Here is a 19,720-nt window from a genome sequence, read left to right as displayed (position 1 = left end):
TGCCTAGATATATCTGTGAAGGAGTTCAGGATGGTTTGTGTACATCGGGAATCAGATCAGGTTGACGTTGTGGGCAAGGAGTCAGTTCTCAGACTCATTCCCCGTGGTCATCTTCATGCTCTCTTCCACTGGAGCAATAGGCTGGTACAGGCAAACCAACTCTATCAACTTTCATTTACTAGCACGCGTGGTAGCAAAACGATAAGAGATAAGCGTGACGTGTGTGTAGAGAAATGACGGGTGTAACAGAGAAAGTAGATGAAAGGTGTACACAATAACAACAACAAGAAATGCCAACCAACTCGCAACACAAAAACCACACACATACACACATAGCTGAAGAAACAGCAGAAGGGATGCGAGAGAAGAAAGCAGACGATAAAAGGAAAACTGAGGAGGAAAAAGAAAAGTCAAGAGAGAAAACATCGGATAACTATGATGTTGGATAGCCCGGGCACTGCCGATATAAGCCTGCGTTCGGTGGATAAGAAATGGGAGGAATTCCTGCTTCATGGCCACCAACCCCTTTACCTATCCCTTATCTTCACCACCCCTATTTCTCACCCCCTCCCATGCATGCTTTTGGTCAAGGATGAGCGGGGGGTCCAGGGAGGGTAGTGGTGCCGAATGGAGTTTGAAGGGGCGGGGGGGGGGGGGTTAGCATACCGTGTGCGAGCGAGAAGCTCAATGCGTGTGTGTATATGTGTGTTAGGTTGTGGGCAGAGGGGGAAGAGGGGGAGGGGTTCGGAAGCGCCAAGAAGCGAAAGAGCGAGTGCGAAATTGTTCGTGAGGGGATGAAGAAAACCGTGGAAAGTATTGCCGCCTGCCCCAAAAGAGAAATGTGAATCGTGAACCTGGAGAAAGCAATCGCAAACACACAGGCGCACACACACTATATAGCGGCGTGGTACGTGTTGGTGGTCGAAATGGGCAATGGTAGCTCAAAAGTAGCGCAAAAATACAACCGGCCTCGCGCTCACCTTAATGGCGGCACAAATGAAGATGACTAACGGCTGGGACCGGGCGGGAGTCCCGCAAGGACTTCCGATACTATACGCGAAGTATCTCTGGAAACAGTATCTCGGGATGGGGAGAGTAACCATAATTCTTGACGGTTCTGCCCCGTTCTTGGCAATGACGACTGATCAGCTGGTCTACTATCAACAGCGGACATTTGCCATACGGGAGCGTTCTTTAGAGTTCTCCCATATGGTGGCTGGTTAGTTTACCTCCCCCACAGCTGACGGCTCCAAACATATCAGCGTGCTACGTGTGTACAAAAAAATAAGGGTTCCGACGAGATGTTGTCCAAGGCACCTGACAGCAGTGACGCAAAGACGCGGTGGCGGACGCGGTTGAAACAAACCACAACCAGTGTATCAGCGAACATTGTGACCAAGTGACAGACACAGCGTATACAGAACCATAACATCATGTACAAAAAATCAGACAAAAACAAAACCCGCACGAACTTCATGCAACTTCAATCATCAATCAACCTGCCTAACCTGCTGGATTTAGCGTGGGAGTGCATCAGTTCTCCAATTCAAAGATGCCCACCATACCGTCTACTAGTGTGCGCAACAAATCGCAGTGTCCTATTGGGTGACTTCGTGTAGTTGATGGTATCTACTACCTGGAACTAGTAGATCATGTACTTTGACAGCTGTACAGTGTGGGAGTGTATAAGTGTAAGGTGTGTGCGATTTTTCGAATTCAGGTGATCTTGCCGAGAGTTCTCAAACATAGGTGCTCAACTGAAGCAGAGTTATTGTCTACAAAAGCTAGTACTTCGTCTAAATAGAATTTTGCAGCTAACACCGAATGTTTCCCCCGTCTGATCTGAATTTCAGTTCAGAATAACTGTGAAGAATTGGAAACTCCTAGTGTGTTAGGGTATTCCGACGTGTTTTGACCGTCTGTAAGCTTCTGGATAGTCCAAGAGCTCAAGTCTTTGAGAGATTAGTCCACCGTCATCTTTGTTTCGGATGGAAATATCGTACTAAATTGGACGTGTTAATGTTTTCCATTAGTAAGAGCATTGCTGGGTAGTATCAACTGTACAAAGTAACCACAGCTGGAGTGTATAACGGCACGGAACCAGGCGTTGTAGTAGACCTTCCAGTTTCTACCGTCAAGGGCGGTCGGTGCTCGGTAGCGAAAGATGCTGGAACGCTCCCAAGAACTGAACGCACCGCGGTAAACCTGTTCCACCTATTGGAATCAACCTTTCCCCCACCCGGCATAACCCAACTTCCCCTTTAGCTTGCACACCCGGGGTACCGACTTAACGGACCTGACCCGAGGTCGTCGACCATTTCATAACCGAATTTTCCTCGTTCGCGTTCGTGCGATCGCGCCCAGCGAACGAGCACACATCCGTTCGACAGTGTACGGGCGCACGGTTAGTGGATGTGAATAAAAGAAAAAGGAAGCACGACGAACCGTTGGGGAGGGGCACTGTTTGGGGAAAAGGTGCGCATATGCGCCCAGCATCAGCGACTCCGCACCTTCGTGGTTCCATCATCATCATAAAAAAAAAACGCTTCCAGTGTGGCCAGCGTGCGGCGAGAGAGCGGTTTTTCTCGCATCGTCACACGTCTTTGACATGCTTTAGTTTCTCAGAGGTCAGCATCGCTAGTAGTAGCCATATACCTGGTGGTGTAGAGCGAAAAAAAAATACACACAAACTAAAACACCCCTAGATCGCCTCATCATTATCCAAAATCGATGGCGACAGAGCAGCAGCATCGCGCTCGAGCAACCCTAGGTACGGGCGGGTTAGGTTATATGGATTGCCTTGGAAAAGGAAGTCCAAAATGACATTTGAAATCGAACGACACCAGACAGGTTGGATTAATCGGTTTCTTTTTTTTCCGTTCCGATGTTGTGTTTTTATTTTGGGTCAACCAGTAATGGATCCGGACCTGGTGGTGTCTGGCGTATATCGAACCCAGAAGAAGAGCCCAGATCGGACGGAGTTGACAATGCTTTGATTTCGACTAATTTCAATATGTCGATTGCATATCTACGGTAGACAGATGTGCCCATAGGTTACGCGTTTACAAGCGATAAGGGGCATCTTCAACCATCAATAAAGGTTTCGTAGCGTTGCAACTAACTGCACGTCGAGGGCTTATGGTAATTTAGTAGTCTTTCTGATTTTGTAACTTCTATTTCTCAAGAATAGCTCAGGAGTGGTCGTGCCTACGGTTGGTAACTTCAATTTCCCAAGAATAGCTCAGGAGTGGTCGCGCCTACGGTCTTTGTCAGAATGACTAAACGAGTTGTCAGTTGCACTGCTACCTGTTTGACATCTTGTCATATGAGTGTTTTGGAACACATGCAACATGCTCTCGGCAAGCGCCTCCGTACCAGCAGGCAGCAACTGCAATACCAATACCATCCACGAGCAAAACCCGAAAGCGCAGTGCTACTACTGCTATTGCTGCTACTACTAAGGCTACTGTCAGATATATTGGTGGCTACTATTTGCCGTTATACATCCGCACGGGCAGGCGGCGATAGTGCTGCCCTCAAAAAAGGAAAGATTGCGAACCGGAGAGAAAAACCGGAGTGTTGCTGCTCGACAGAGAAAGGCGCGCGCACGCTCGCCCGCACACACATGGTGTGTCGTCGGCATGGCTTTTGCGTAGACTGGGAAGGGTGTCAGTGGGAGCGTTTGCTCCGGCCGGGTCTAGGACTGGATCGACTGCTCCATACACCTGAACGATGCCAGCGTAATAACGCAAACGCGTCTTATATCAAACGTATCACCAGGTGACTTTATCGTGTGGAGGTGTTGGCGGTGTGCAGTGTCGCTGGTACGGGCGAAACAGGTTCCAAATTTTTTTCCCTCCTTTTGCCCGTTTTTTTGTGTGTATACCTTTTCGGTTGGCCTCAATGTTTGGCCTCATTTTTGTGTTCGGTGTTCGGTTGGGTTTGAACTTGTGCGGCGTACCGTCGTGTTCGACCAGCGCGGTGAGAAGCTGTGCAGCTCAAACCGAAGATACTGTTCGGCATTTTGTGTCTTTCCCTCTTCTTCGCAAGCGCTTTCCCGAAAAGCGTACCGTTCGATTCTGGAGAGCAGCCGAACATTGCGACCGGCACGGCGGTGGATCCCGGTAGTTTACTTGTATTTCAGCGATCACCACGTCTGGAGGGTTTCTTTGCGAGTGTGCCGACAGATTAGTTCCAGCTCGTAGAAGTGAGGAAAAAGAGAAGAAGGGTAGGGTTTAGATTGGGAAGAGAACAAAAATCGGAACATGACCTAAATTGGGCGACAACGCTCAGCAAGCCTTTGACACCGCGCTGTGCCAGATGATGGAAGGATGACTGATCTTCCTGTATCGATTTTTTTTTTGGACGCGATGACGAATCGTGGTGGTACTTGCGGTTGGTGTGACGTCCTCGTCTGGAATGCAGCTTGCACTCTCAAGATTCCTTCCGCCTTCTGATACACCTATAGGTAGACGTCAGATGTTCGGTACGTATTCATTGATATGCGCATCGAGTCCCGCAGAGGGAGGGGACGAGAGTTCCGAGTATCAAAGCGGGTTGTACAGTGTCCCAGCCCACGCTTCGTTCAGCTTTCACGAGTGCTCCTCGCGCATAGCCAGTGTAGCAGCCGGGAGGTCGCAAAAGGACGACACGTAGGGAAGCATGAGAGGGAAGGAGGGAATCAAGTTTTTAGGTGCGTTCGGGAGAAATTTCGGAAACTGTGCTACGGTGTTGCGATACTCGCTGACTGACCCAGATTTGGGGCTGGCTATCGGTGCCTCCGGTCAGGCACGCTTGGTTTAGTGTATGGAAGAGAAAAAGGCAACACACACACTTAACCAAAACATAGCAGTGATGCCACTTCCTGCACACATTTGCTTTCATACAAACATTAACCTACCTGGAAGACGTTCGATAACCTATAATTTTAATTGCATTACTTGCTTTCCTGCTTTGGCGTGCGTTCACCTCACGACGACCTCGAAAGCTGACTCGGGATGTTCCGCTTTTTTTTCTCCGCTTTGGGCCATTCAAAGTTCGGAGATTACACATCAGATGCTTGAGGTAGCTTACAATCGAGGGAAATCTGAGCTAGAATCGAAGAATATTAGAGTAACGACGAATTCTCCGAAGAATACCCAAGGTCCCAAGGTGAACAAGAGCAGAGATCTAAGCGCTTCTCGAAGGCTTTAAGCACAAGAGAAATCTGAGCTAGAATCGAAGAATATTAGAGTAACGAGAAATTCCCCACTGAATGCCCGAGGTCCCAAGGTGAACAAGAGCAGAGTTCAAAGCGCCTCACGGCTGGAGCAAATGTGACATTTGCCCAAGGCTACGGACAAGACTTGTCCAATGGGACTTTTTTTATTGCTGTTGCTTGGTCCATGTTCATCCATCCTGCGATCGCATGTTTCGCGCCCTGCCTCCAGTTTCCGGTTGCCGTACGGTCTTACCCAACGTGACCTCCGTGACCATTTCGTGACCATGTGACGGTGGGTTCCCATTATGGCCAGGCGGTTGGCCTGGCGGATGCGGTTTTTGTCATTCGCCATTGCGGATACGGCGTTCATTGAGGATTTCATGTGAAGTGTCAATATTGATCGAGACATAATATTTGCCTCCCGCAAAAGACAACCGGAGACGCTAAAGCGTCTCCACGGGCATGAATGGGCGGTGAGGGTAAGCTGATAGAAGTAATTCTTTCCGTACCATCCATAGATTGTTTGGAACAAAAAGAAGTATAAAAAGAAGAAAACAAGGAACGAAACAAAAAATTTGGCAATCACCATGGCACGGTACAGTGTGAACCGTGAACCCGGCCCCAAAGTAGGCAATAGGGAATAGTGGTGTTTGCACTAGCGCTGAGATCATACCGTTTTAGCGCATGCCATGTGCGCCGGTTTGGGGCGGCCACCCGTGAAACAATTACAACGACCAAACAAAAAAAAAACAGACAAAAAGCACCTCCCTAGATTGGTGGAGTCCCCCGGACCTAGTTTGGGACCTAGGTCTCTAATGTCCATGCGTTGTACAAACTGTCTAAAAGGCGCACCGAAGTTTGGAAGGCACCTGCGAAGAAGCGCAGGTTGGCAGGATCGTGAAGAAGTTGCCAATGTACCGCCGAAAAGCCCCATACGGGGTTTTGGTGATGGCATGTGAACGATACCTGATAAGTCCACCCATGTTGCCCGAATGAAACAAGCTATAAAGAGAGAGGATGGGGGATGACAACAGAAAAAAACCTCCCCATCCAGCTTGGCGGAATCTCTACACCTGCAAAGTGGCTTTTAGCGAGGTGGTAAGTTTTTTTTTGGTAGGCTATGAGAAAATGTAAGTCGTCGGCCTTTGTATCTTGTGCTTTTTTTCTCTCTCTTTTTGTTGGAGAATACTTAGATATTGACGAAGAACCGGCATAATGTCTGTCCGTTTTCTTTAGGGTTTGCCAGGTTCTATGCCCGAATCACCCTCGGGGGGAGGGAGGATGTCCAAGCGCGATCCAAGCTGGGACGTGGTTAAATAATTTGCATACCGTTCATTCATCCTTCCCGGTGTCTCGGACAACCTTTAGACCTCCTTGTGGACCTCCTGAAGGTGTCCACTTGTGCTGGTGTCACATCGCTCATTCATGAACGAAAAAAGAATAAGGTAAAGAAAAATGGGGTTGGGGGGGGGGGGGGGGGGGGAGTGAAGCAAAGAGCAATGGAAGAAGCACACAGCTGGCTGAAACACGATACAGAGCAGCACGGATCCGGTTTTTGTTTTTTTTTTCTCCTTCGGAAGGGGTGAGATACAGAGGTTGAAGATGTTGAGACATCTCGGTGAATGTAGCCCTAGACTTACCGTCTATCCCAGTGTTGGTGGACTCGGCCCAACCCATTGTCTAATTTGTAAGCGTTGACATTACCTTTTGGGTTCTTGAGCACAGACATATGTTTGGGCTGGGATTATGGATGGTCTGCTATAAGTGTTGCTGAAGCGAGAAGATACAGCGAGAGCTGGTGATAATCGGTTCCTCGAAAAGCATCTGCCCGCTATGGATCAGATCAGTTGTACATCTGAAGGAGGTATTGCTTCTCTGTTTTTCTTCCCTTCTTAATTTCGTATACTTTTCGAATCGGTTACACACACGAAGAGTTTGTTTCCGTTTGGGCAGATACTCACGCACGGAACTGCTCGGAAGGTGCTAAAAGAGGAATCACCTTGCGCGACTCCCCCCCTCTCGAAACCAAGAAGACGAAGAAAAAAACGACGCTCTCAATTAGCATGCTTTTGCGCTTTCTGGAAGACACACTGTCCACGTTCGACTGCAAGGTGACAAATTTCGAACGCTTCGGGCGTACCACCGTTCGGCAAAAGGGTTGGGCTAGCACGCGGTTTCCTCACCGCGAGGCCATATGTTCGCCCAAAGATCGTCACAAATTTTCGGGGTGTGCCCTGCTTCCCACCGGCGACCGGGCCACCACCACTACGGGCACGAAATCATTTCGTAATCAAATCATTCGAATTGTGATGCCCTTCGTGAGAGGAGGGGAATGGTTTTGGTCGGCCAGATTCCACCACGAATGCTTACCGACCGGGGGAGGGGGGGGGGGGGGGCGGCAGGGAAGATGAAGGGACCGGACCCCGAATATTGTGCCCGTTCCAGGTGAACCTTCGGGAGGACAACCGCCATTTGTGCGTGTCCACGCGCTCCTTTCACTTTTGTTTTGTTGGTACTCGTCGCCGGCGTAGAGGGTCTGCCACGTTCACGAGGATTTATTGTTGGGAGTTTTCTTTTTGTTTTCGGTTTGGCCACCGAACAACGTTGCTAGTAGCATTCCATCCCCGGGGATGCAATCAATTTGGTCAAAGGATACTGATTCGTGCCCTCGTGCACGTTATTAGTCCAGTACTTGCGAGGTGCATTTACACGCACGGAGCTGGAGGTGAAGGCAGATACGGAGGGGTTGAAAATTATCGGTAGCAACACAATTGATAACTAGATCGAGCTCGAGCGAAGTGTGTGATTTTGCCCGCTCCGGAGTTGCAATTATAAAACATTTACTTTTCGGGCAACAGCAGCAGACACACATGTTGCACAGAACTCCGCATTACTTGGGTGGTAGAATAGGCGTTGCGGCTTTTGTTTTGAAATGCAATAAGCAAATGCAATAAAAATATGGTCTATGATGATGTGCCGCGCTGTTGTTTGCAACGCTGAACCCTTTAACCGTGGGTTCACGGTTAGGTAGCTTGCTGGAAGCAGTAACAGAAATGGAGAAGGAAAAGCAAAAGGGGCGGAATCTTGCTGTGCGAAGTCATCTCGGGTCATCGTAACTGTCATCGTAAAACGTCACCTGTTGGCTATCAATGTTCGCTTACCGTCCACGTTCGACAGTTGTTTGTCCTGCACATATAGCTGCAGAAGTACAGCCGGAACGCATCTTTACAATCACGGCCACGGTGTGAGGCAGGTCGCTGTTTTAATGAGCTTACGCCGTTCGCTTACCGTTGGTACTTCCGTTACCATAAACATACCGTCCACCAGGTTCCTCCTGGTGGACAATTGGATTTTTTTCAACGCCATTGTACGGGTTTGCCAATTTTATTGCTGGTAAGGTGAGGGATTTCATTTCGAACCGTACCTAGCGCTAGTGCCGCTGCTCGTAAAACTCGCGGACATCTGCATAAGGTACGGGGTGTGACAGTTGTCATAATGCGCGGTACACTTTGTTTGTTGCAGCGACGTAGCGAAAGCTGCGTACAGATAGCAATTGCGTTCGCTCATATTGAAATTTAAGCACTCGACCGCGGATGAAGACAGGTAGTCGAGTGGTTTAGCCTACTTAGTGCTTGAGTAATGGGTGTGTTGTGCATGGGTTCAAATCTCTGCTCAGCGCACACTCTCTTTCCGGTGAGAGAGCGTAACAGCGGAGAGAGAGAGATTTGTCTTTTAAATTTAATTATGATTGCAAATAATTTAGTAACAAAATACAAGAAAAAAGAGGAAAGGAAAAACCCACGTGGTTTCTCCCCCTCTCTCTCTTCCTCTTCTACCACACCTACACTTACTAAAACCAATCTTTTGCGTGTAGCCCTTTTATAGGAGGGGATGTCTTCAAATGCAAAAATGTGTTAAATTTCAAACGGGAGAAAGATATTCACTCAAGCGTGTGTTGTTGTGTGTAATATGTTGTTGCTCTCAGAGCCCCGGCCACTACACTCTTTCCTGACTTCCTACAATCCAGGCTTGTATTACTTAGTGCATTTCCCTCTCGAAATCAGTAGTCAGCGAATGCGCGTTCCGGGCTGGTGAATTCCTCGCACATCATCTGCCCAAAAAACTTTCACTGATTGCTATATACCCTTCTGAAGGTCGTCGAAAGAGAAAGAGAGTGGGAGAGGGGGAAAGGCAGTGGAGAAGGAAGCGGACAGGGGAAAGTGAAGTTGAGGTAGCTCTTCGTATGGGGAGTTCCATGCACCACCACCCCCTTACACGGTGTTTGTTTGTGCGCTTGTTTTAAAGAGCCACTCCTTTGACTTCCCATTCACCACTTTTGGTGAGCGATGGGCAGCTACAGCGCACGCGTGTCCATATACGAATCGTACTGCTTCCCGTCGGAAGTGAAGGAAACATTTTGCAACAGAGTAGTACCGCTTTTGCCAACCCTCTACCATCCGGGATGAGGACAGGGTAGTGTGGTGTGTGTGTGTTCACTCCCCCCCCCCCCTCCCCTTCTGAGACATCCAGTGGAAGAGGATACCGTTCGCGAAGGCCATTGACCAAATGGTTGTGGACCGTGTGTATCGACCGTGGTGAAGGTGCTGTGCCCGTTGATCACGACGGTGGTGCCCGCTAGCTGCTCGCTACTGGTTCGGCCGTGGAATGCAAGGCTAGCCGCATGTCACCGCATGTGTCATGGCGGCTACAGAGTGCTGCGATTGCATAAAGCACGGCAACACGGAGAAGGATGTCGATTCCGTTAGCAGCCCGTAACTGTTCGATGCTGGGGATCATCATCCTCTAGCGCATCGTGACTGCTTGCTTTGTTTCCTCCTACCACAGCATCCCGTCCCCCGCTCTGTCTACCATCTCGATGTTCCATCATCACCACCACCAGATATTGTGGGTTGGTAGGTTGACTTTGTTGTTGTCATAAATTTTGTGTTTGTTTCTGTTTCGTAAACGACGCCTTTTTGTGGGGAGAAGTGGAGAAGGCATTGACGATGGGATTTTTCGGACATTTTTGTCTGCAGTAGCACGAACACAAACTGCACAATGCTCACTGGAAGACTTGCATTGTTGGAAGATGTCTAAGGGATGCCTAATTAACTACAACCCCATCAGCAAACGTACTGCTGTGCAGAGAGGTGGGAACTGCAGTGACTTGAGCTGTATAATGTCTAACCATTAGTCAAACAATTACAGAAATATATAACGGAGATCTAGACGAAGCAAAGCGACAGAGAGCCACTAGAAACTAGCTCTCGAAATCCGTTCCGATCAAAACGATCCGGTTGGCATTGAGATAACGTGACATAGATCTCCACCGAGTTCGTCTTCATGCTAATCAGGGTATCAGGAGGCTTTCGCAACGATCGCGCTAGGTGTGTGCATCCAATAAATATTGATGAACTTTCAGAGCTCTACCCTGTCGCGTAAGTCGCGTATGTGCCGAGGATCTCATGCCCGGCGGTGTTCAGAATTCATATGTTGCCATCATGCCGGTAGTGTTACCGAAATCCTGCAACGCACCTGCGCGTGCCTTGAAGTTATGTCCGGTGTACATACGCGTTTTAACATTTCTTTTGTTCGTACGTGCGGTGGTGGGGTATTTCGTGTTTTTTTCGTGTGGGGGAATTGGAATTTTAATACGCTACGCACGGCACATCATCGCCATCGGTCGATAAATAGATTGTGTACGGGTTGTACGCGGATGTGTGCCCCAGGTGGGCATTTGAATTCTTTTGCCCCATCGTGTACTACCCCGGAGGGCTTTCTCTTTCGATGAATTCCAGCACCCAAACAACAAAAAAAAAACCCACACATGGTCTAAACAACTGTCGGTACCAGGGAGGTGATAGTTGTATTGCTGTTCCTCAATCAAACAACTCAACGAAGGTTAGGCTTGGGGTATTGCATGTTATTCCCAATCAGCAACAAGAAAACATGAACTCCAAACCCTCCAACACTAATGGTCTTATGGTTTGAAGTGCTCAAAAACATTTCCTAGCGGCCTACGCAACCAGGGCGAGGTGTCCGGTGTCCTTGCACAATTCGTGAGACGCATTATTGATTGACATTTTGCAACAATGTCGGAGAGGAAATTTTAGAAACTCTACGCGATAGGGGTTGTTTTGTTGTTATTCCATACCCAGATAGCATTGTAATTTGGTCGATAAGTTAAAGGTGCACGGTGTCCAAAGTCCAGGGTCTACAACAGGGTGACTCAAACGCAAGTGCGATTATTTCTGGTTTCGGTGGTGTTGATTTGATGCATCTCGTAGCTCCCGCGTGCGCTCAGGGTCACACATCTTCGACTGTGGTAGTTCACGGCAAACAGTGTTTTTTTTTTAATCGGCGCATATCAAAAGCACACCCCAAAACGAAAACAAAAAAAAACGGCTCTTGTACACCACAACACTTACTCGCCTAACCTGAGGAGAGCCACTCGATTCAATAACTCGTTCCGTTCGCGTTATTATGTTCTCTTCTTCTTTAATTCACCTCTGGTACTGTCCGGTGGTTACTTACCTTCGCTTGCAACCTCCAAAAGATGCAGTGCTTCCGTGTTTTTCAGCAGGAGGTCACGGTTAGGTTGATTTTGACTGCGTACCGTGCGAAACTCCCCTGAGACTGGGCGCAATACACTACTTGAACGGGGCGGCCGTTCAACCCATCACGGTTGAGGGGTAACCCCTTTTTTTGCCCAGAGATGCGATGCGTAAGGATGGTTGGTAGAAATAAAAAAAAAACCGGCATGATGTCCTCAATTTCACACCCCGTGCACGTGCATTGTTCTTCACCGTGCCACGTCCGAGCAGGGTGGTGGTTTTGGGGTGATAAATGTACGAGAAGCAACGAGACCATTAATGAACATGTCAAATTGCCACGCGTGTAGCCTTTTTTTTCGTCTCTCTTTGAACGATCGTTAAATAGCAGTTAGTTGCTGGCGCGGGATGCTTCTGTTGTGCTGCGATTTGGGTTGTACAGGCCGGGCTATGGCAAGAAATGCGCACGCGTCCTAGACCTCCCCATTGTTGCGACCGAGAGATACACGATATGTGTGGGACCCTGTCAGCCCAACACCTCAACCTTGACTTCTGAGCTCCACCGTGCAGGGCGAATCGTTTGCGTCACGGTGAACTCAAAATTCGTACGAATTGGACCTGGTGTCGAAACATGCCAGAGGTACTTTACCATTTGTCAGAATATATTGTACTGCATGTGCACGATAGACTTCACCACCACCATCACGCGTGTGTGGCAAGTGAGTTTAATTAAATAACGCAGCGGATACGCTTCCAGCAATGGATAACTTACTGGTTTGCAGTTGCATAAAACAGGTTGTGGCTGGGTTTTCGCTTTCGTTTCACTGCGTCTGGAGTGCAGGCTTCTGGGTAGCATCAGGGTACCGTAATCTGCTACCGCACGGAAGCAGACACCGAAGTGGTGCTGGAGTGGAGTGATTGCTTGTGGAGGTAGGGTACGGTAACAAGATATGCTTCCCGATAAACGAGCTCTAACTGGCGGGTTTGGTCCGTATCGACGACTTCTCGTCCACCAGGGCGTCTCCATTGTGTAGCTGTGGAGGTGGACCTAACGGCCTGCTATTAAACAGGAAGCTGCTCACAAGGTGGCACAATGTATGGGTAAGGTGTGTGGTTAGGACGGCTTAGATGTTTAGGATTGTTTGGCGCTTGAAGATTCATAAGTACCTCAGATATTGAAAAATAGCCACATCTTAGCGTAGCGAAGAGTTATTTATCGTTTGGTAGTTTCTTCATTAAAGTGCACCCAACAACCAACCTCAGCCAGCCAAATTGCCATCTAATAACACTCTTAACGTCAAAGGCACACCCCGATCACTAGTGGTTGACGTTTCGTCCCCTTACTTGGAGACCTTCGCACGCTGCTGCGCTTCGCTGCACGGGATCTAATCCGGCAATTTGGTACAGTACAGATTGCATAAGCTAGCATTGGAGTGGAGTCACCTAACCGATCCTCACTTTACCAGCCACTTGAAGCCCTCGAGCTCAACCTCCGTCTGATAGTGTTGGACCCAGGTTTGGACGTTTCGGCCGGTAAAGCTTTTGCACTGCAGGGCGTGTACTGGGGGTATACGAATAGGTCGCATCTGATAGTGGCAGATCGGCTGGGGTAACACATCTCTTAAGTCTTGTTGCTTTAAAACCGTTCTTGAGGTCGCACGATCTGTGGTGCGCGAATGTCAAGTACCACGTAAACACGAACAGGCACACAGAAACATCGCATGAGTTCGAGAACGGAATGTTGCTCACAGCTCGAAGTCAACGTGGAAGAGTCTCCGATGCAATACTGCACGGGGAGTGTGCTGAGCGTGATACACATATTGAGCTGCCCATCCCTGATGTGTCAGTGTTTCTGGTGGGCCACTGCCACTGAGGAGACAGAATATTAATTAGGTTCTCGGAAGAGAACCAAGCGTTATTCTGACGGGGTGTGTGGGTTCTGCGGTTAGAATTTGCTGGACGTGAGAGTATTTACCAGCTGCACCTCAACAGTCGAGCTATTGAGCCATAGTCTAAAAGGATGTTTGTTTGACATTCCGTACAGGAAATGCTAGATCTAAGATATCTAGTAGAAAATATTCAAACTATATTTCATTGAGGAGTTAGTTATATCTTACTGATTGACTGAGTGACGGTTGAAGCGTAGCATTGCAGGCAACACCTCTCGCATATTTTCGTCTATGCCTCTCCAAAGTCACATAATTGAGGGAAAATTTTACGTAAAGCACAGCGCACACCTTCCATTGCACACGAAAGCATAAATTTCGATCTAATTATTCGTGGCAAATGCCGGTATGCATACACACTCGACCTGGTCAGTCGGTTCGAAAACGGTGTACGTTGGCACAAGTGCTGATCATTATGCGCTATTAGAAAGCGATGGCTACCGGGTTAGGCTCATTATCGTTTGTTCCAAAACTGCAATGGAAAGTGTATTGATGTGGGGGAGTTTGATGGATACCTTAACGGCGTTGTTATACGGTGCGTTTGTTCAGCTCAAAACTGGGCTTTCCAAGTTTTGCCGAGGGCTATTTTTTGGAGAACAAAAATGGCGATCCAGTGACCACAATACCTGCCACTTGATTATACAGAGGCTGTCTAACTGAGACGGTAAATATTGCGTTTGATCTAGATATAATTTTAAACTACCGTACCTAACACCTTCAAACTCAGGTGACTGACCTAGGTAATCTATTCCAATGCTGACATTTAGCAAGAACGTAGAAGACATTTCGGACATTCGCTTAACTGCTTGCTTCGAATAAGCCTTTAAGCACGCTATCTGTAGATAGTAGGATACTGCTTTTAGCTCGACCAAAGCCGTCCATGGAACAGTCCTCGACAACCTGAACGTAATTTGATTAATTGCAAAGAACGGGCACGAATTTAGAGTGCCGTTGAAGTTAACCTTTTTTCTCTGATTGATTGTTCAGCAGCCAGTTTGTCACCGCTAAAAGAAGTCCACATTCGCGGTCTAAAAGGAGGAAGTTTTTTGTTTGTTTTTGTGATTGATCCCGGTGCTCCGTATTGCAGTCGGTAAAGTCTTGTCGGAAGTCAAATCAATCGCCTTTCGCTAACCTCATATGGGGAGTTTCAAATTTTACGCCACTATTTGCTGCTGGCATACTCGTTTGTCGACTCCAAATCGAGGCCATCACTGAAACCCCAGGAGGTTGTTTGTTGGCTGCGTCAAGTTTGCCTTTTCTCTCCGTTTCGCAGATACATTTAATTGTAGCTATCTCACCCGAAGGTGAGCTACTCGACCGATAATTGGCTTGGGCGGATATATTCCCCTACTTTGGCTACTTTACTTAATTTGGGTGCCTCAGATATTTCGCATACATAATGCACGAAAAGTGTGCCTACCGCGCAGCTGTCTATTGGTAGTATTCCACGTCCACCTTCAGGGTATTCTTCTTCCTCATTCTTCTGCAAAAAAAAATTGGTGCTGGTGGGTGGTGAAAATTTGCTCATCTTACTTCCGTGTATCCTAGGACTTACGACAATGGATAACAGACACGCTGGTAGTTGTGTGGTGAGGTACGCTCGTTGCTATGAAGCACTTCACACAGACCCCCGTACCACACGGTTGGATGTCTTCGGCCTGGGTCCGTCGAACCGTACAGGACTTTCTCTTTTAAAACGGCTGTGCGTACCGTTGGTTTTTTTTTTGGGGGAGCTTTCCTTTTCCCTCTCTCTCACTCTTTCCGTTTTCAGTACGCCCAAGGCTTTCTCCTGCTCTCTTGCTCTCACATCCTTATCGCTTAGTCAGACTCCACTAGGCACGCACTACCGCACAAAAGACGCGGTGTTAAAATTACAAATCACGTGCTTGTATAGGGCAGGTGAGTGAGTTAGAAAGAGACAGCAAACACGCGTGAGAGGGATAGGGTTATCCACCCGCAGCAAACGCACACAACGGCCACGCAGGTGCCTTGATTTCTCTACAATTGATTCGATTATCTAAGATCCATTTTACCTTGCGTGATTTTTATTGCACAGAGCGAACCTGTCAACAATCAGTGTACTAGTTTCATCACTCACTATGTCGGATAACAGCCACACGTTATATTGACGTTTCTGCTCCACCTTCATCAGGCGTTTCCACTGTGCGAACCTACTGCGAGATAAATACCGATCGATAAACAAGCTCCTCCGTTTCGGTGTAAGCTCCCAGTCAAAGTCAAGGTACTCACGGCACATTCCTGCACAGGTAGAGGTGTTTGCCCGTTTTAGCACGGGAAATAGGTTTCCGTACGGCAAACCAAGCCACCTACTGTCATCCGCCTGTGGAAAGATAGCGGTAAACGATAGTCCCGCACCGTACCACCGATTATAAACGTGCGAATTTGCGTTATGACAGCGCCGTGCACTAACTACCCGGCTTGCGTCAACTTTATTTACTGTACGCTTTATAGCGCGCTTCCCCGTCCCACTGTTGGATGCTTTCTGCTCCTGCTCGCACCTGTCCGAAAATGGTGTTGAATCAAGTTGTGCATCGCCTAACGAGCCTCTCACACCGTGCGTGCGTCCGGTACTTCGGCACCGCAACAATGTGTGCACTAAGCTCTACGCCGCGTACGAGCGAAAGTGTTAAAATTCGGGGACAAACCCGAGGGCACAGCACACTTGCCGCCCCTAACATACCCAGCATGTTGTTGGCACTGTTTTGTAAAAATGGGGTTGAAGGAAAGTTTTGTCGGATGCGGATTTTTAGATCCGGACAGATTGGATGTCGCGGCAAACGTCCAACCACGCCAGGAGGCATTGGATGGGAGATGATGCAATCCCGTACCAAACGATGCTGTGAGAGCTGCGAAGTGAACATTTGGAAACTGCGATTGTTCGAAGCCGAGAGACGCTTAATTTGTTGTTTCGGGGCGTTGCTGATGTGGCACGGCTTTAGCTCATCAATCTTTTGGTAAATACCTGCCCACTGCGCTATGCAGCACCCACGGTGTTGTTAGTCAGGGCGGTGATGCTATATTATTGAGCGAAATTACCAAAACAAGGGAGGCCCGGCTCTCGCGGAAGGTAGTGCGTGATGTCTGCACCATGCACGCCGAGAACGTCTTTAACCTCGGTGTCACACTTCTCCTCCTGTGTGATCTTAAAAAGGTTGCACGGGGGACCTCGTTTAGTTCGAAGGCCTCGATTTAGAGGCTATATAAATGCAGACCTACTGCTGCTGCTGCTGCTGGTGCTGGTGTACGCACCGCCGCGGCCCGATAGTGTACCGCGAGGGGACCCGCAGCCCAGTTTGGCCGCATTACGCTGACCGCCTAGCGAGCAACGCGACCAATCGCTCGGAGGAAAATCCTTTCGCCGCCCGCTCTCTAACACGCACCTGTGTGGAATGTGGGCATCTACCGAGAAAACCGGTGGGCTCCCCTCCCCTCGGCGAAACTGGTGGCTGCGCACGTAATGAGGCAAGTAGGGCATGCGTTCGCCACTGCAGCTTTGCCGTCGACCTCCGCCCTCCCCCACGCGGGACTTGCGGTCACCCAAGTCCGCCAGACTCGGGTTTTGCGAACGTCGAGAACTCCGTCTCGGCGGCGAGGGTGGGAGCGTATCGATGTGCGTTTGTCGCAGTTGGAATCTGCACCAGCGCGAGTACAAATTGCAGTGTGGCACCACCAACAGCAAAACCAGCAAAGAGAACCATCACCGGTCCCCTTTCGTAGTACCTTTCATACGGGTGATGCGGAGTAGGTGGGAGCTGCTTGTCTTTTACGCGCAAATCGCGCAAACTGGAAATACTAGTTCGCAGACCGCCAAAGCTGGCTGCACGGTAAGCCATAGACTTTCAGCATGCATGCAAGCTATGCATGGGATCTTATTGCCCATAGGCACGGTGTAGGTCCTTGGTGCACCTAAGGCTCACTAACGTCACGGTATCCTCTTCGCCCCGATCATTGGAGTTAATTCTGACAGCTATATCTTTGCGCCAATAATCCAACCGCTTCGAATCTTTCGAATTCTGCCGAGATCTCGCAAGGTGGAGGGGGATTTGTTTCGGTGAGTTGCACGGAATAACCTCGGGGCGTAAGCATTTTGCCGCATCGGCAAGACAAAGAAACGGGAATTATCAGGTGGTAAAGTTATAGCCCACCTTACACCATGACATGACAAAACAACGACACTGCAGCAGGTTTTAACGTCACCTTCTCACCAGCCCTGCACCATTTGGGGGAATAGTTCCCTTTTAGCCGTCGACTTACCTTTTTGCGGCTATTATTGGAAATTGCTGGTCGTGGACAATCAGTGGAAAGGTCAGCTTGGGTACCGCTTGCAAGACAGTGCCAGCAGTGTTCAGGTTGCCAAGGGGGAAGAAAAAAAGTTTAAGCTGTCAAACTGGCCGACAACCGCTTGTAACTTGATATCTGGGCAGGTATTTGCTTTGTCCCCAAATTGTACATCCAGATTAGGTGGCGACGGCAAATATATTGCTGAGGGCTCTGCTAAGGGAGCCTTTGCATATTCGCACGTTCCTTGGTGAAGTCTGCCCAAAAATTCGTTTCATGCTGATATCTTTCAGAAAGATCTTGGGACCCGCAGGGGAGTCCCAAGACAGGGGTACTGCTGGTGTATGCGGATGTTCCTTGTTAGTTCTGTGCCGTTCCGATTGGTTCGCTTCTCGATACATCTTTCCTGTTCGCACACAGGCACGTTTGGCTTGATTTGGAACTGGCCGATCCTCGCAGGCATAGCGTGTTCGTATGCTGTTCATTGATCACTTCGCGTTCGCGTTCCCCAGTGGATGGTGTGGTCGGTAAAAGTTGAAACGTTACGTGTCGCCATCGTAACGCACACACAACTCTTTCGCCGACTCCTGGTCTCGTCCCCCCCCCTCCTTTTACCCGATCGGCGATTACTTAATCGCCGAACGTCATTGTCATTCGACTGGGTGTGCACTCGTGTTTCGCATTTCGGCTCCCACGTTCGTCATTTCGTTGCGATGCCGCAAGGATGTGCCGCACGGGGGGTAGGTGCAGGAGAATACCGACACGCGGGGAATCGATTTGACTTATCGATGGAGAAAGATGGAGTATTTTGGGTTTTAAAAATTATAATCGTTGATTTGTTGATGAGGGCGGCTATCGGAATAAAAAAAAAGGCTACAGATTGCGTGGTTGGTGGTTCTTCGTAGGCGGTTGTCTATCCCGCTTTGCAGAAACCGGAATGCTGTGGGAACCGCCAGAAATTCTGCCCCCAAGCAGCAGGTGCGCTAATGGTGTTTGAGCACCAGACATGGACACCGAACAGGTAGAATAGTTTTCTCTACTGACCATCCGTGTGCCACCCAAGGTTATCTTTTTCACCCGAAAAACGAGAAGACGGCACATTAATGACAAGCTCACTCCCCTTCCAAATTCTCTCAAATTCTTCCATTCTTGAAACAACCACTGCTCAGCAGGCAGGATGTTCGTATGCGTTAGAGCAGCATGGGACGGAGATTATCATAGTTTTAACGATACCGAATCAAACTATCGGAGGTAGATCTTGAATGGGGTCCGGTTTTTGGGTTTGATTTTATGATACGTATAATGGGCAGTAGAATTACAAGGCTAAAGTCTTCCTCGTCCACGCCGCCCTCCCGCACAAAATCCCCTACCCTGCAGAGGTTAGCAGTGAAACAAAAATGCTGTCGCCCTTAAAGCAGGTTGTTTGGAATTTTGTAGGCCCCACTGCGCGGTATTTGAAGAAAACGCTCGAATGGACCGTTTATACCGTTGGAGTTGGAGTGCTAAGCGGGGAGGGGCGAAATCTCTACTCCGTGCAGTGTTGCTGCTCAGCGGCGCGGGCGCTCAATTAGATTGCTGTTGTGCATCGTCGATGTCCGAAGCGTTGACCAAAGAAACCTGCAATGTCCCGTGCATACGCGCACGTCATGCAGCGGTACGCTGTCCATTAGCCAAAACGAGCCAGCGCCAAAGAAGAGCATTAAAATCGCATGTTTACCTATTCC

At 48.8% G+C, this 19,720-nt stretch overlaps 1 protein-coding gene across 1 annotated transcript in view; it reads left to right on the top strand.

The window, feature by feature from the left end:
- Positions 1-19,720, top strand: part of LOC128306801 (all trans-polyprenyl-diphosphate synthase PDSS1-like) — a 46,090-nt gene that overhangs the window by 1,877 nt on the left and 24,493 nt on the right. The gene's annotated exons all lie outside the window — the stretch shown is intronic.

The sequence above is a fragment of the Anopheles moucheti genome, chromosome X (genome assembly GCF_943734755.1).
Source record: "Anopheles moucheti chromosome X, idAnoMoucSN_F20_07, whole genome shotgun sequence".
In the NCBI taxonomy this organism is placed as follows: domain Eukaryota; kingdom Metazoa; phylum Arthropoda; class Insecta; order Diptera; family Culicidae; genus Anopheles; species Anopheles moucheti.
Note: the sequence above shows the minus strand (reverse complement) of the source record. Positions and strands in the feature narration are given on the sequence as shown.